Genomic DNA, 11,861 nt, shown 5'->3' with positions numbered 1-11,861 from the left:
CTCCTCTTTAGACCTTTGAGTGAAGGTTTCCACAGTGGTACCTCGGGTTAAGAACTTAATTCGTTCTGGAGGTCCGTTCTTAACCTGAAACTGTTCTTAACCTGAGGTACCACTTTAGCTAATGGGGCCTCCCGCTGCCGCCATGCAATTTCTGTTCTCATCCTGAAGCAAAGTTCTTAACCCGAGGTACTATTTCTGGGTTAGCGGAGTCTGTAACCTGAAGCGCCTGTAACCTGAAGCGCCTGTAACCTGAGGTACCGCTGTATTAGTGGAAACTCTGCCTTACCAGGGTTCCCTCGCTGAGAGGTTCTGAGCATGCCCTCTAAATGCTCAAAGGTTTAAAAAGGAACTTGAGCACCTAGGGACATTGGGGGGCAGGGGCTGTGTGTTCTCCCCTGCCTCCCACCCACATTGTGTTCTAGTGTATTCAAGCGAATGGTTGAACATGGTTACACCTGGAACGTATTCAAAGAAATATTATTTCCTTGTTTGCTTCATGAAATTCATATACCGCTTGATTGTAAAAAACAAAACAAAACCTCCAAGTGGTTTACAAAAGATAAAACAGTAAAATGAAGAAAAAACTGTAACACTACTTTAAAACATACAAAAGTTAGAATACTAAAACTGATAAAAAAAATTCCTCAGCATTCTAAGCTCCTGGGTAGGCTTGTCTAAACTGGGTATTATTTTATTTTGTACAATTTATACACGACTGGAGTGTATAAATCCATACTGCTTGACGTAAAAAAACATATCCATCATTACCAGTAATTCCCCCCCCCCCACATTTGTTAATGTCAGTTTCAGTTTATTTGGTCTATATACAATAAAGGTGAAATACATTACAGGGTTATCAAGAGAACTATAGCAAAGGAAAAGAACCACTACAATCTACCTGCACACAAACTGGGCCTTTTAAAATGAGTGTATAACATGCTTTAATGACTACAGTGAGGATTTGTATTACGGATTATGTTTTCAATGAAAAGAAATGAAACTCTTTTCTGTAATCTTCGCGTTGGAGTCTGCCATTAAAATTGAAACATATAATTCCTCTAGCATAGAGAAAGTCTTGGGGAGAACATATTGGGATATTGTATATCCCTGTATAAAGAAATTACGTGTCTTAACTGAGCTACATTTGCAACAACATACTCTTTCAAGTGCCCAGCCAGCCTGGCTAAATCAACCTTCCATAAGTGTTGGCAGTGAAACGTGGGGCTTAGCCATTGAAAATGCTCTCCTGTTTCAAGTAACATTTACTATTGCTGAATACCTATCACAGATACAGAACCATCAGCTGATTCCTCTTTGAAATTCATATTCATGTAGAATTCTCTTTCTAAAATGAAAACCATGTCACTTTTCTCAGAACATCTCTGTATTGCTTTTTCTACAAATTCACCACCAACAATCCCTGCCTCCCTTTCCGTGGACCTGGAGAGATAAGTGAAAATATAAAAACACAACTGTGTCTCATGGCAGCAATTTTGACAAAGTACTGTAAATCAGAAATAACATGTTTCCCATTATTTCTGCAAACATTGTAGATAGTGTCAAGATTTCTAATCCCTTCTGAAAGATACTGCTCTGTGTTTTATTTAAGCTCTTCCGTGTCAAAAATTGGAAAACAAACCCTATTGTGAGATAATGTTCCTTGGAAAAGGCTAACAGCAACTGTATCACTTCAGGTTAACCTGCGCCGAGAAAGGGCAGTTTCCCTAATATGAACATAATTCCTGCTTCTTCTAATCCATTTCAGACAGATACATGGACCTTTGACACTTTGCATTTGATAAGTGCATGCTCCAACAGAAAGTCAACATACAGGTGCTTTGGTAGTATTTATTATGCTTTACTTTGAAGGTGAGCAGGCAGAAAATGATAGAATTTTGTTTAGATTTTTTTTTTTAAAAAAAGAACATAAAAATAACCCGGCTGGATCAGACCAATTTCCCCCCCATAAGCACAATGACTCTGTTGGATACAACCCCCTTTCTTGCAGCTGATCTCTGTGTGCTTGGCTTCTTATGGAAATCAGCTCCATAAATGCACATTCCTGCTTTGAATTAGTAACAAAAACAAATGAATATGTGAAAGGGAACAAAGGAGAATAGTTTTGTAGCTATGATTGGAGTTAATACTTATGGGCTGGGTGTACATAATCAGTGGCAACTTGTACCCCAGATTTACATACCCTATGGCTCAAATGGTGCTGGAGGAGACTCTTGAGAGTCCCATGGACTGCAAGAAGATCAAATGCATCCATTCTTAAGGAAATTAGCCCTGAGTGCTCACTGGAAGGACAGATCCTGAAGCCGAGGCTCCAATACTTTGGCCACATCATGAGAAGAGAAGACTCCCTGGAAAAGACCCTGATGCTGGGAAAGATGGAGGGTACAAGGAGAAGGGGACGACAGAGGACAAGATGGTTGGACAGTGTTCTCGAAGGTACCAAAATGAGTCTGACCAAACTGCAGGAGGCAGTGGAAGACAGGAGTGCCTGGCGTGCTCTGGTCCATGGGGTTACGAAGAGTCGGACACAACTAAACGACTAAACAACAACAACAACAATGGCTCAAATTCACTAATGTACTTTTTTGTTGCTTGTTGACCCATCTTCCACCTCTTCTTCCTGCCTTTTGGCAACTTAAGGTGGGAATTGCAGACAAATGGCTGCTGCCATTACCTTGCAGTAGCAAGCCCATGCTTTCTAGAGTCGAAAAGCAATAAAAGGACTATTTATTTATTTGTTTGTTTATTTCCTGCACTTCACCCCAAGGTCCCAGGGCAGGTCACAGCATTAAAAACAATATTTAAAACAATTTAAAGCAACAATGACATTCTTCTGTAAGTTATAAAGCAAAATGTCTATGAAAACATTACAGCCAGTGGTTTGAAATAGCTACTTTCCAAAAGGTTCCCACCTCATGTGTCCTTTTTTCAGTAATCCTTGATAAACTCGGTTCATTACTTGACCACAGTGTGTTTTTAATAACTACTGACGCCCAGGCATCAGATTCAAAATGAGAGCAGCTTGCTGTTGATTATATATGGGATGCTAATCTCTTTTATTGAAATTTTAATAAAAGTGTCGGCCGTGGTCTAAGCCCTGGTTTAAAATCAACACCCACATGTGCTAATCCCTGGAGATGAAAGCTTCCTAAAGCTCCCGTCATGTGCTGGAACTGAACACCACCAAAACCAGAAGCTGTTGTGAAGGCTTTGCCTTCCGTGCTTTCTCCTAGAGGTGCGCTGAGAATCTCTTTGCATTTTTTCTCAGGGGTTGTTGATTTTTGTTTGAGTGAGTGGTTTAGCCTTCTCTGCTGCTCATCTGCTTTTAGCTGTCTTTATTTGCTGGTACTATATATATATATATATAATTTGTTTAAATGCTCAAATATATATATATATTTGTTTAAATGCTCTTTTTTATTAACTCCTGGTATTGGCACCGGTGAAGTAAATCTTTCAAAATAAGAAACTAAGTGGTTAAGAGAATATGGAAAAAAGGTTTAGAAATAGGTAAAAAATTATTGATAAGGATTTGCTGAACTAACAATTTGAATTGGAATACAAAAAAAGGGAGGTATGAGGAGGTCCGGGAAATAAGTTAATGGAAAATAAGTAATGGAAACTTTGTGTGTTTTTAATCATTTTTATTTTTGTATTTTTTATTTTCATTGTACTATTATTGAAAATTTTAATAAATATTCTATAAAAAAATCTTTCAAAATAAATTAACACAACAATGGTAAATCAGAAAGTCTGTTTCATGGGCCTGATAACACCCCCCCTCTGCCTTTTAAGAGAAAAACGTTGGTAAGGGTTTTATTCCTCTAAGACTTCTTCACCTTAATTTTATCAGAACAGGCATGTAAATCTTTCGGCAAACACAGCTGGCAGTCGGCTGTTTGACAGCTGCAGGCCACAGACATCTACCAATATAAGGAAGGGATAATGCATGAGATCTCGGCAGAAGCCCTTCCATTTTGAAGGATTGTGTCTTTTAAAATATTGGCTGCCAACTCTGGGATTTACTTAGCCTACGGAACCGATTGCCTTAACAGAAGCTGAGGCATCCTAATTTATACTATTGCTGTCATGTCCTTCCTGTTAAGAAAAATCGTACTTTTATTCCACCGCTTACTTGTGGTGAAACATTTTCACAGCAATAAAACAAAAATGTTGCTTTTAAACAAACTGTTGAAAGATGGATGAGGCTGGGCTGTCCTGAATTTATTGGGGAAAATAACAATACAGCGGTACCTTGGTTTACAACTATAATCCGTTCTGGAGGTCCGTTTGTAAACCAAAACAGGTTGTAACCAAGGCGCACTTTTGCCAATGGGGCCTCCAAAAAACATTTGTTCATAATCCAAAAAAATGGGTTGTAATCCAAAAAAAAGGTTGCAAACCAGGACACGCAGTTCCGGGTTTGACGTGTTTGTAATCCAAAACGTATGCAAACCAAGGTACCACTGTACATAGATCACAGCAGATGTATAATTAGGCACTATTTTTCAAAGGGAAAATGGCTTAATTTATATTTCCCACGGGAAATTTGCCATGCCACAGATGGAGGAAGTTGTTGTCCTGGAACCAGTGGTTTTTTGTGTGATGGTACTCACCAGTACTGAGTACTCTCGCCTCTTTTTCTTTGGATACCGATGGGAGCAATTTTCTGTTGGTATTTGCGACACTTTTATCAAGATATGAGTACCAGAACCTTATATTTTACCCCCCCTCCAAAAAACACACCAAAAAACAAACAAAAACAAAAACAACAAAAACCACTGCCTAGGACCCACATTTCCAAATGAACTGAGTGTTTGGTAGCCACAAATAGCCGGTAAGTTATCCACCATCAAACCCAACATGAGAAAGGAATCATGAATTTGGTTGTGAGAAGCTCATATGAGCTTTTAATAGAGGACAGCGGGGGGGGGGGGACCTAGCAAATTCAGCTTCACTTATTCTCCAGAATAAGTGTAAATCAAGGAAAAATTGGACATGATGCCTCCACTATTCCAATCAATGTTAGTCCTGCTCAGGGTAGACACATTGCAACTGATAGAGATGACTATCTGGGTCAATTAATTTAAATGGGGTTCCTCTGTGGTTAGCAAGTCGTGGAGACATCCTTGCATACAGTACAGAGAGTAAAGTACTCACATGGATATGAGGACACATTGACTATCTTTCCCCTGTCATTTATGGATCAATTTCCAGTCAGATTACTGTCATTCTTTCTAGGCAGGCTTCTCTTAAGAGAAATTCAGTGGCTGTCATGATGCTGTCAAGAGTCTCCTGGCTGGTTGCCCAGGAAAGTATAAAGACAAGGAAAAGTTTCCTACAGTCCTTTTTTATTTCAGACTTTACAGAGAGGGGCTATAGAACCCAGCCTCTTGGATAATAGTATTGTCTCGAGTGAATCTCCACTCCCCGCCTCTCCCACTTCCTCATTCGTCGTCATCATCATCATCTCCTCCATGGGTGCTTCTAGGTACCCTCTGTCTTTGAGCTCTTTGCTCTCCTACTTTTAAGGCTCATTGAGTTCTGGGAGATGGAGGGTCTGGAATGCTTTCTAGTGACAACGTGTCAGCCAGCTTTCCCATGATTTTCCAACTTTCCCCCTCATCTGCCTCTGAGTTGTGAACTCCCTCAAACCCCTATTGCAAATCTATACTGTCTTCCTCTTCCTCCCTGGAAGGATCCACCACTTCTCCTCCTCTGTCCAGTCCCTGACAGTGGCAAATGACTGAAGACAGAAGTCCATTTACTGTGCAGTGGTTTCTTGCAGTGCAGTCACCTGCTTTCTATCTACTGTAATTCAAATTGTCAACCACTGGAGCATGTAAAGCCTTAAACAGGATATGGGTCAGGCAACCCGCCCCCCCTGAATAACACATCTTTTACTCTCTGCCAGCTGAGATCCTGACCTCACAACTGAATGGGTTTATCAGCTGAATGAATCTTCCTTCTATAGGCCCTACGGTTGAAATTATATCGCTTTCACTGTCTGTCACCTGTCTAACATGCTCTCTTTATTCCCCCCTCCCCCAAATTATTCATTTTGTAATACAAATGAACAACAAAAACAGAAAAACAAACAATACCAACGAATTCTTGTATTATCCTTATTTTTTTCTAAACATTGTTGGGTGAGCTTCCCCAAGCCCCCCCCATCTGATTGTCATTTTAACTCATCTTTAGCAGATTACATAAATCATAATTTTAAACCATTTTTTCTAACACGCTCTCTTTAAGTTGGTGGAGGCAACTGTAGCCAGATTGGATTTTTAAAAATATTTTGAATGGTTTGGAATTAATTATTTATTTGTGGATTTTGCAGTGAAGGGTGCTTTCGATAAGTTAGCAACCCAAAGACCATGGGTATTATACATTTGATACATCTCAGTATGACAATTTTTACAACAAGGATGATTAAAACTGGAGGCAAAAATTTTTAGCAGTCTGTGTAGCTGCAATTCATATTCATGATGAGCTGAATCTTTTATAGCTCATTATGTCTGAGCCGCAATCATTCCCAGTCCATAATATGCCTTGGCTGCTGTCAATACTGTATTGGGATTCTTCATTTTTTTAAATACATAGGTCAAATTCCTCAGTGACTTTCACCACTAGTTATGTACTAATCTCTGGGAATCCTTTTATGAAGTTAAGTCACTTTTCTCAAAGTACTGGATACAGTGGTACCTCAGGTTAAGTACTTAATTCGTTCTGGAGGTCCGTTCTTAACCTGAAACTGTTCTTAACCTGAAGCACCACTTTAGCTAATGGGGCCTCCCGCTGCCACCGCACCGCTGGAGCACAATTTCTGTTCTCATCCTGAAGCAAAGTTCTTAACCTGAAGCACTATTTCTGGGTTAGCGGAGTCTGTAACCTGAAGCATATGTAACCTGAAGCGTATGTAACCCGAGGTACCACTGTATTTGTTTAGACCACAGCATCGGGGCATTAAGCAGGCCCAACTTCTACATTCACTTTTTGACCTGGTATCTGTAGTCAGTGCTTTCCCCCCTAAAAAAATAAAAATGTTTAGGGGTACTCTCATTTTGACTCAAGAAAATCACCATTTTATAGTTCAAATTGGGAAAAACAAATACAGTAAATGGACAAAAGCACAAAGAACATGCATTGCCTCATATTACACAGCTGACAGCTCACAGTAACTTCCACATTGGCATGAGGTTGTGGGCAGTAACATCTTCCCGATTCCTCTGCTTGCTGTTGGTGTCTGCAACAATTTTCCTACTCATGTTGAAATACTGTCCCTCAATGAGGCCAAACTTTCATCAGTAAAACACCACACATCCACATTCCACACTGCTTCACACATTAAACGCTCACTTCCATCTGAAACTCAGAAAACACCGGGAAAGGAAATGAAGCTGCCATCGGGGGGTAGCAACAGAACTGACGATTCACCGTGCTAGAGAAGAAACTAACAAATCCCTGGGTGAACAGGAAGGTTGAAAAGTCCCCCCTGAATGTTAATCATGAGGGAGACATATGCCTCTCATGAGGGAGGGTATTCTATCAACGCAGAACCACCACCAAGAATGCCCTGTCATGTGCCAGTGCCAAATAAGCAACACTTGGTAGCAAGCTTTAAATACCTGAAGGAGCATCTCCACCCCCATTGTTCAGCCTGGACACTGAGGTCCAGCTCCGAGGGCCTTCTGGCTGTTCCCTCACTGCGAGAAGTGAAGCTACAGGGAACCAGGCAGAGGGCCTTCTCAGTAGTGGCACCTGCCCTGTGGAATGCAAAGATGTCAAGAAAATGAACAACTATCTGACTTTTAGAAGACACCTGAAAGCAGCTCTGTTTAGGGAAGTTTTTAATGTTTTATATTATTATTATTATTATTATTATTATTATTATTATTATTATTATTATTATTATTATTACTGTTGGGAGCTGCCCAGAGTGGCTTGGGAAACCTGGCCAGATGGATGGGGTATGAATGAATGAATGAATGAATGAATAAATAAATAAATGAAATAATTATTACTGATGTCATCATGTCCAAAAGGCCTTAATGACTGTTCCCACTGACTCTGTACATATGTTAAATAGCTTAGAGGGTAACACAGTGCCCCACAGCCAGGGCTGTCTTAAGCATATGCAGCGTTGGGGTGCAAAGATCCGCCTGGCGCTCCCCCCCCCAGGTTGCCCAGTCCCAGGCGCGCAGGAGGGTGGAGCCTGCCAGCCACCTCAGTGTATCGCTGGCTCGGTCGCCCACGAACTCGTGGCACAGAGCCGCCCGCAGCAGAAGAGCTCACTGCGACGCTCCGACCGATGGATGGGCTCTTCCCTGGACACCCCTGAGAGCCTGGTGCCCAGGTACCCCGCACCCCTTGTGCCTATGGCTAAGATGGCCCTGCCCACAGCACAACTGTCCATGACCAGACACAATCTCCCAATGCTTTTGAGACAACGGCATTTCTATATCCACCTTGACTGATATATGTTGAATTTATATGATGATTTCATAACTAGTAGGACCAAGACTTCAAATCTTGTATGTCTTGGGCTCATGTCTACGTTCTTCCCTGCGAAAACCTTAACCTCACCCTAGCGACTAGCTGTATAGGCAAGAGTGACAGGTACAAATGTGCTCGCAACCAAATTATAGCTGTGGGTAGACTGCAGACTCAAAAATAGAACAGGCAATGCTAACAGAGAAAACACAGCTCCCCTTGCTTTATAATAGAGTGAAATTTATATCTGAATTACTGCTTTTAGTGTACCGCAAGATGGATGGCAGAGCTGCATGAAGAAGGCAAAAATCTTCCCCTTATTTTAAGACACCTTTTGATTCAGAGTGTTTCGGAGCCCACTAAAATCAGCGGGCCAGCACTTTAAGTTACAGTTTAGAAATAATTATGCAAAGGCTCATACCCCTTGTAAGAAAAGTTTGCTTTTTAAAACCATCAGCAATGCACAATATTCTTGCATTGCCCTTTATGCAGTGCTATTTTTCTAGAAAAAGAGGTGCCAGAGGTGAGTGCCAGTGAGCTCTGGCTGAAAAAAGACCTGTTTGTATCCATTGGTGAGGCATTAGTGATGCCGTAAGATATAAAACAATCTTTCCGAACTGGGCTCCAAGATGTTGATGGACTACAACTCCCATCAGCCCCGGCCAGCATGGCCAGTGGGCATGGTTGATGGGAATTGTAGTCTGCTCACAGGTTTCCCATCTCTGCTGTCTGTCAGGAGCCAGGCCCTGTGACTGGTAGGGCCTCGCAGGACTGGGGCCTTCCTGAGTTTGGACTGGAAGGACAAGGTGTGGCCACACAGGTGAGGCTTGACAGAAGACTTGTAGCACCTGGTGGCAAGGTCCAGGAGGGGTATACAGTGGTACCTTGGGTTAAGTACTTAATTCGTTCCAGAGGTCCATTCTTAACCTGAAACTGTTCTTAACCTGAAGCACCACTTTAGCTAATGGGGCCTCCCGCTGCCGCCGCGCCGCCGGAGCACAATTTCTGTTCTTATCCTGAAGCAATGTTCTTAACCTGAAGCACTATTTCTGGGTTAGTGGAGTGTGTAACCTGAAGTGTATGTAACCTGAAGCGTATGTAACCCGAGGTACCATTGTATAAGACCAGCATTTCCCTCTGGCTCTTTGCCATAGCAACACGCTACCCACCTAGCTGTGCTTTGGCTTCTTGACTCTTGGTTTCTTGATCCTTGGACTCTTGGCTTCCTGACTCCTGGTTTCCTGATTTGTGGACTCTTGGCTTCCTGACCCCTGGTTTCCTGATTTGTGGACTCTTGGCTTCCTGACCCCTGGACTGCTGATTCCTGCTTCCTGTCCTCCACCCCAGTCGCAATGTACCAAGCTGGGACTCTGACTGCCCGTAACCTGGACCGTGACAATGTTGGACAAGGAGGCATGGAATCATAGAGTTGGAAGAGACCCTGGGGATCATCTAGTCCAACTCCCTGCAATGCAGGAATAGGCAGCTGTCCCACAGGGGAATTGAACATGCAACCTTGGCATCATCCAACTTACCTGAGAGGAAGGGCCAAAATTCAGTGGTAGAACATCAGTTTTGCAGGCAAGAGCTCCTAGCTCCAATCCCAGATATCTCCAGGTGGGACAGGGAACCTTCACTGCTTGAAACCCTGGAGAACTGCTACCAGAAACTGTAGGCAATTGTTGAGCTAGATGGACCAAATGGTCAGACTTGGTACAAGGCAGCAATCTCTGTCCATATGTCTCTATCCAAGGTTTTAAGGATAGTTGTGATGGCGAAATGGAAGAATTCTATGCATGTCATCCTGAGGTCTTTGGAGGAAGAGTGGAATATTTAGTGATAAATAAATAAATCAGAGTACCAGGTAGCTGGTTCTACAACACTGTGGTATATAATATCCCATAGTTTTATCTGTGCTGTTTTATTCATGGCTCTCTCTCTCTGTGTATGTAGCACAAAATATGAACAAATACCCAGAAACCTTTGTTTTCTTCCCTCTCACAGGTCATGGCAGCTTTTCTCACTGCCTCTGTGGAAACTACTATCTCACAACATGAAAGGCAATATGCCCCATTATTACTAACGAAGACCCTTGCAAATAACATGGCTCCGATAAATTATTCCAAAGCTGTATGGAGGTTTGAGCAGAAGGGTGGCATCTGTGCTCTGAAGGGGCAAAGATGCTAGTTTCTTAAGCTGCTAATGATCTAGACCTACTAAGGTCTGTGACTTTAGTCTTTGTTAAGAGTTCTTGAGTTTGCTTTGCTTTTTCCTCCCCAGCTTCCTGTGGTTTCATTACACACTCAAACCAATTAATCTGAAATAGGCTTGCTGAATATAGGGTATTCTTTGCACTTTGGGAAATCCATCTGTCATTTTCCTGGACAGGATGGATGAATATTAACATAATTATTAATATTGATTGCATAATTGCAATGCTTCTCAGATAGGCTGCATAGTAATGGGGGAACTAGTTGCTATGCAAAGAAAAAAGGACAAACAACCACTGACTCCACAAACAGATGACACATTACTCATATAATTTGCGAACACTAAAGACAGATGCTTTGCCATAGATGGAAGAGGCTGGTGCCTTGCATTATGAGCCTGCAAATGAGCTTGGTGCACTGCTTGAAATTTGAGGAACAGCAGATCTCTGGCCTCTAGAACAATGTATAATGTTAGACTTTTCTCAAGTTTGCCAATGCCTTCACTGCCACAAAGACAGGATCCGTGCAGCTTTGTTTCTGATGAGCATCAACATGGCATTACTAAAGAGAGGGCTGAAATTTAAATCAGTTTTGCATGAGTCACTCGCAGAAGAGTAAAAGTGGGTGGGCACCGTTCCAAGGAAAGCCCAAACTGTCATCAAGAAGCTCTCATGTGTTGCGTTCTTTTCTCTCAGAGCTCTCAGAGGAAGAGATTTAAATTGCTTAAGCACTTAATAGCACTGGTAAGCATGGGAGAAGGTGAGTTCTGAAAAGCCGGGGACAGGGATGTTGAAATAATCCAATTTTGTGCCTATGAAAAGTGAATAAAGCCATCCTTTGAAGCAAGGATGGCTTCTTCTTGGCCCAGCTACCCTCCCCCCTTCTCTGAATGTCCTACTGAGTTGATTTCACAAGAGATTGACATAGTGTTGAAGGAGGAACCAGAGCATGTCTTGCTGTTGCTTTCCTCCATCTTTGGCCATACATCACCACCATCCTTTTTGCATCATCAGTCACAAGCTCATTCCTCACCCACCCCATCCCCACCTTCATCATAGCACTGTGATCAATTCCCACCTGGAAACCTATGTCCTCAATGTGGAAGGACGTGTGGATCCAGAATTGGCCTCCACAGTCACT

Source organism: Podarcis melisellensis, assembly GCF_964234715.1.
Source record: "Podarcis melisellensis genome assembly, chromosome: 3".
NCBI classification, from domain to species: Eukaryota; Metazoa; Chordata; class Lepidosauria; order Squamata; family Lacertidae; genus Podarcis; species Podarcis melisellensis.
This window is presented reverse-complemented; position numbering follows the sequence as displayed.